Source organism: Lineus longissimus, chromosome 17 (assembly GCF_910592395.1).
Source record: "Lineus longissimus chromosome 17, tnLinLong1.2, whole genome shotgun sequence".
Lineage (NCBI taxonomy): Eukaryota > Metazoa > Nemertea > Pilidiophora > Heteronemertea > Lineidae > Lineus > Lineus longissimus.
Window position 1 is genome coordinate 7,197,241 of NC_088324.1, and position 6,728 is coordinate 7,203,968.

A 6,728-nucleotide genomic window follows, 5' to 3' on the forward strand; every position below is an offset into this window, starting at 1 on the left:
TCATCCAAATACAGTCGAGACACGATTATCGCTGCAGCGAAAACGAGGCACGGTGTAAAATAAATGACAATGATATTGATATTTTGGTGTTTTAGAAGGCTTTATAATGGATCTGCCAAATGATAATTAAAATTTTGCAGCTATAATGATAGCAATTATGTTGGTTTAAAAGGAAGCAGTTAGAAATAGATCAAGGTTTCTGAAAATTGCAAACAATGTTAAGTTGTAATGGTGCACCTAGCATGTCTATACAGGGTGGTCCCGAATAAACGCAACCGGATACTTCCACTACCAAGCGGTTAAAATCATTGATACCAGTGGATGGGGAATCTTTCTAGAAGAAGAATGATACCAAGATCAACCGATTCCGTTCAGTAGGTTTTGTTGTAGAGACGTTGCGTGAAGCAAATTGGAGTTCCTTGACCAGGTTCAATGCAGAAAAACAGAACGCTTCTGTTGTATCGAATCGGGCAATCTTGGTATCATTCCTCTCCTAGAAAGATTCTCCGTCCAATGATCTCAATGGTTTTAACCCCCTGGTAGTGGAAGTATCCGATTGCGTTTTTTCTGGACCACCCCATATTGACAGCAATTGTATGTTGATTTTAAATGAACCGGTTCGAAATATAGTTCAAGGTTTTTTGATATTGCAAACAATGTTGAATTGAAATTTTGCACCTGCTTTTGCAGCGATGTATGCTAATGAAAAAAATCGGTTAAATTGAGTTTGAGATTTTTGATATAGAGCATTGCTTTACTACATGTATAATGCCTGCAGAAGTTCGGAACAAATTTCTCCGCCCAATATATACATGTACACAGTAACATACCGTACCGGTGTAATGTTTTTGAGTGTTTCTGTTTTTGAGTGTTTCCCCTCATTGTTTGGGAACGCTCAAAAATAGATTGACAAGTTTTTCTGTGTATCCCCCCTATTGAAAAGTCGTGGTCTCACTAGCTGCCTATTGTTTGGAAACACTGACACATGGGAAACAACCACAGATGTTAACCGGCACTATTTAGCCGGTTTAGGCGCGTCTGTTTCATAAAGGCCTATTTGACGTACATCAAAGCTAGGCATTTTGTAAGGTGCGCATTAACCTGCTAAATAGCGTTGACGCGGTATTTATATTTTTTCAATTTTGTTTTAAAAGGCCGGGTCTATTTGGCAAGCCGCTCGGCGAACAGGCATCTTTTTTTGTCCTGTTTGGAGAGCCACTTGCCAAACAGCACTAAAAAGCCACCCTGTTCGGCCAGCCGGGCTTGCCAAACAGGTAAAAAATCTAACCTGTTTGGCGAGCTGGAGACTTAACTTTAATATTAATGAGTTCGGCTCTCCATTCAGGACAAGAAAAAGTCGCTGTTTGGTAAGCCGGGCTTGCCAAGTAGTCACTTCCTAAATGTTTTATATATTTCACGACTTAAATGTTTATTGTCAATAACCTACTCTGCGCATTTGCACTTTAATGCAGCATCATTGTGTAATTGTACGTTTGAGTGGTCAAAGTATTTGACGATTTTATTTCATGATTTTAGTTGTCCAGTCACGCAGGGACACTTCACTTTTAAGAAGCACAGCAGCTGCAGATTAGGCTACGATAAACACTACAAAAAACGATACTTAGTACCGCTGTGCTCAACACTGTAATGGATAATACAATGTGACCTGGGGGTCAACATTTAAAAAAAATCTGACCGCTAACTAAAGTCCGGTTATGTTTTTTTGGTATCAAGACTTCCAGTGTTAACCTTCAGCGATCTGACAACTTTAGCCCGTCCATTTTAGGTCCACATGTATATCAAAATATAGGGGATCTCGAGAAAGCTGCTGATAGCCATATACAAACTTGGAGTATTAACAGCGAAAGCGTTGGCCATATTGGATAATAAGTCCCGAAGTGTATAATGTTTTTCGCTGACAGTTTTTGGGCATTTTTTCGACATATTTTGGCCAGCACGCCAATGCTCTTGGATTGAATATGGGCAACCATTTGTAGAGACATATTTTTTCTTTAAATTTTGGTAGTGTGCTATCGTATCAACTGAAATGCAATGATAGCTTCGATGTCTTTTGAATATCTTTTGAACTATCAGACCCGCCTCGTCCCCAGGGTTGATTAAAATATGCTTCAATGTATTGTGTTGCGTGCAGGCTCTTTAATCGCATAGTGCATTATTACCCCCTGAAAACGAGGATACAAATCAGTACCGCTATTCTCGAATCCTCACGTCTTCTGTGAAGGCCGGAGGTTCGTCACTTCAATCAACGACTCATATTTGGACAAAGCTTTTTTTAAATTTACAGTCTAATGCAGAAGCACAATAAGCTATCTATTTGTGTGGCGAAATTAAGCTTGAAATAGAATTTCGGTACTTCGTACTGATACGTGCGTATGGTCCAAGGCAGTGGGAAACCTAGGGTTTGGTGCATGACCCCCTCCCTTCGGTCCCCCTTTTGTCGGAAATCACTGATTTTTCGGAGAGCCTTACTACAAGAATCATGTTATTCATAATTTTAGCCCTCAGATGCCTGGCCAGATAAAACACATATTTCGACTTTTCCATTTCCCTTCGCCCATATGGTGCTCACTGAGTAAAGCTGCGCCCCTTCCTTCACCAAACTGCTATTCCGCCACTGCTCGCCCCCCTCCGGCCTTTACTTGTTTATGGGTCTAAATTCACAATTTGGGCAGGGGCCCGTAGGTCTGTGCGGGTTTCAATAAGGACCCCGCTCCTCATGCTTAACATGAAGACTTGGCTTACACGAGAAGGTTTTCAAACTTCATTCATTACGGAGACTGAGACCCGCTGAATTTTTATAAATCCATATCGAGAGATCATTATAAACAGCTGACTTGATATCATTAATCAATAATTGGTTGTATAGGGGGGAAAATCTAACTTCTTATATGGTCGCCAGAGGATATTCCGAGTCAATCAATACCGAAAAATCTCTTTTTTTTTCGGAGAAAAGAAATTTAAGAAAAAATAGTTTCATCTGTTCAGTTTTCTTAATGATTATGGCGAAATTTCAATGTTGTTCTACTATAATGGTCGCCAAAAACATTACAAAATATTACAAAAACATAATGCTTCATCAGTTAATTTTGTAAATAAGCATGATGTTTATTTTATCAGAATTGTTTACGTTTGAAATTCATATGTCTTCCGTCCATATATACTTTTGGAACTTTCAAATTACAATATTTGTTTCTTACATGATGTATTTGTGCCTTATTATCTATTTATTTCTTGGAATTTTATCTGATTTTTGTCCTGGGGAATCCCATGCACATTCATTCCAAATCTGTAGAATTCCATATTATGCAATACATTAAATTTCAATTTTGCTCTCGAATGATGTCTTCGTTGGTTTTTCTCCAAATTGTTGTTGACGTACCTCATTCCGATATGTCCCAGGTGTCAACAGCAAGTTTCGTTCTTTCACAAAACCGATCAAATCTCATCCCATTATGAAAACTTAAAGTGAAAAATAAACCTCCTTTACTCATGAAAAAGTACGAATGAAGAGTATGGAGTGAAAAAGAAAAGTGAACCGTTCTTTCCTATGTAACAGCAGCCTTAAAGTATATGCCCATGCATCATGTTTTCCAACAGAGTTACATTCATTTTAGGAGAATGTATGCAAAGAAATCTGCCCGGTGCAAACAAAAAGGTTGCCGGCGTATATGGTCTATCTGCTTCCCACGAACACATGAAAGTTATGACATAGGAACAGGACAATCATTACTAATAGTATAGCTGAATTTTACCTACATTTGTACATACTCATTGCATCACATCTTAATTAGTATGTATTGCGTACTGCAAGCGTTCAGAAGAAGAAACAAAAATTCTATATCCACCTCGCGGCATCTACCGTCAAATAGCTGATACCCTTAAGGCATTTATCGATGGCGGATGACGACAAGAACAATTTGGGCAAATTGATGTAGTAGTTGCCGCAACATCACTGTACAATCGAGTTCAGATGAATCTCTTTCTTGAGGAGAGCAGCGTGACAAATGAACAAGGCCTGGCGTAAACCGTTCACCAGAGCAGAAGATGAAATCGAAAGTCGTGAACCGTGACAACGTGAACCGAAAAAAACCCCAGCATTACACGATAAATTGGCCAGAAACAATGCCGAATTGATTGACAAGCCGACGTGGCCTGATGATCCCACTAAAAGCTGACGGTCGAACCACGATAACTGGACCTTTACTATCCGATCACGTACTCGGTATTTATTTTCTTGATCTGGATAGAAATTTTCAAATCAAGTGATTGAAAATAACATGATCCAACAATTACAAATGTTTGACGCAATGAAGTCGACATTATTGGTCGTCATTATCGAAATTTATTCATGTCATTATAATTTCAAATAGCTGCTGTTGGGATAAATCACTTCATCTGGCTGGAAAAAACAATGAAAAATGTATTTATCCAACACACAGATGTTTTAAGTAATAAGTGGTTGCCCATTTATTCTTATCAAGACCCACGGGGATCTGTTCAAATAGTTGCTCGGTGATAAAATGAGAATAATTTGTCTCAAGTATTTTTCAATACAATATCTTGTTTTTTCAGAAGTGTAATTTTATCGACCCAGACGATGTCGAGCACATTGAATATTGTGTTCTTCGCCAGAAGTCCCAGCCAAAAGTGCAGCGAGGGAAACTTCACTGAGATCATCCAGCTGTTTGTGCCAACTGTTTCTTTTGCTTGTTATGACAGACAAAGCAGCATTGGATCATGTTAGTGCAGATGACATGGGTACATCATCAAGACAAAACCAACCAGTTGAATAATATGGCAACAATTGTACGGGAACATTGATCAAGGGAACGGTCAAAGCATTACACCTACTTGTGTCACTTTCTCAAACCTTTTCACGTTCGTGTTAGTCAAATTGAACATGTGACGCTGGTGGAGCAGCTCATCTGCGGTCAACTGAATGGTTTCAGGTCATATCGGGATTAAAGTGTAAAGTCGGATGATAACCCATATCGTAGTTGATATCAGACTATAAACCCTGACCTTTAACTTTAACTTTAAAAACTTAACCATGGTTCGATGGAAAACTCGTTCATATGCTAAGGTTTGATGGCAGCCTCTTTCCCTTGGCATTGTTACGTGTTGAGATACGACATAAGCTATAGTTTGATTGTGACCTCATTCACCGGTCATGGTTTTGATGGGAACGTCATTAATCAGCCATGGTTTGATCGACATCTCATTCAACGGTCATTGATCGATAGAAACCTCCTTCATAAGCAATGGTTTGACGGTTTAAAGGGTATGTTACCACATTATCTATGAACACTCTGTCACCTCTATTTGGGCATTCTTTTAAGGAAAGGACACCGACACGTTTCTGCACTCGTTTAGATATGAGAAACATTATCTTACTGCAAAGAAGACCATGGCATCAAGCAAACAAACTGATGCAGTAACATCTACGATTTACTTTACGTTTTGACAATGCATCTGCAAACTTTAAAAAAGAACAGTTTAACGTCTGCCCGAAATGATGCGCTACTGAGACAGTAGAGGTAACCATTCAGACAGGCATTTGAGAAGATCAAGATCAAAAAAAAATCGTTTAATATCCCAATTATCAGGGCATGCTCGCATGTCATTAGATATTCCCAGCCAGGCAATACAAGTGTCGCATCCTTAAAACTGATGAAGATACCGAGCGGAGCCTTGAGAACAAAGAACATTATCGAAACCAAAACACAGATTTTACTGACCTGATGATCTTTGGCGATCTGAGAGTCGCGTTGCTCTCGTGTTCCCCTGATTTGCTGCAGTGACTTCACTGACTTCGCCATGCTGATGACGATTCTCGTGTTACATAATATTAGCACGAACAATGGCAGATATACAATGAATAGATTCTCTTTAACGTAAATGATATGTAATATAAGCTGCCAATCTATATGATCTACCCAATAGTAACACATGCCAGCATCATTTACCATGAAGATGAGTCTGTCAATTGGCAGCACAGAAACTGATACTAGTGTGAGGCAAAGTGCCACCACGGCCTTCTTGACTGAAAAGAAAATAGCGGCTTTAATAGGGATCGTGACAGCAACTGCTCGTTCAATGGTTAACAACAATACAATGTATATCTGGAAATAGTCTTGTATGCCACTTGTGTACATATTGAGCTGACAAAATACATCACTTGTAAGTGCAAGAAAATGATCAGCGAATATCCTGGTCATATATATCGTTTCACTGCAGGCGAGTACCGTCATGTAAAGGTACGCTGAGCTTTTCCTAGCCTTTGGGAGAGAACCTAGTAAAGCCAAAGTGTTTCCGATGTAACACAACGGGAGGAGTGCATACAATGAGCAATTAAACAGATTCTCCTTAATTACCACTAGTATAATCAAAGGCAGTTCCATTGAGAGTCTGCCCACATCACATACCAACCTGGGCGCCAGGTTGCCATTAGCATTAGTTACGTTATCACCTAACCAGCTCTCATTCGCCATCATTTGACCTTGACCTTGTGTTGAATCGATCCTCATTCACAAAACTCATCTATTCCGAGGGTTTGTATTGCTTGGACGTGTCGATGTCGTCCTTCAAACGTCTTCGCCATAGAATAACAATCATGCCCGGGAAAATAAAGAAGCGTATGCGATTTCTCTGCCTGCGATGAACAAAATACATAGTTCTGGAAAACGTTTAGACCATGCAGTCACACT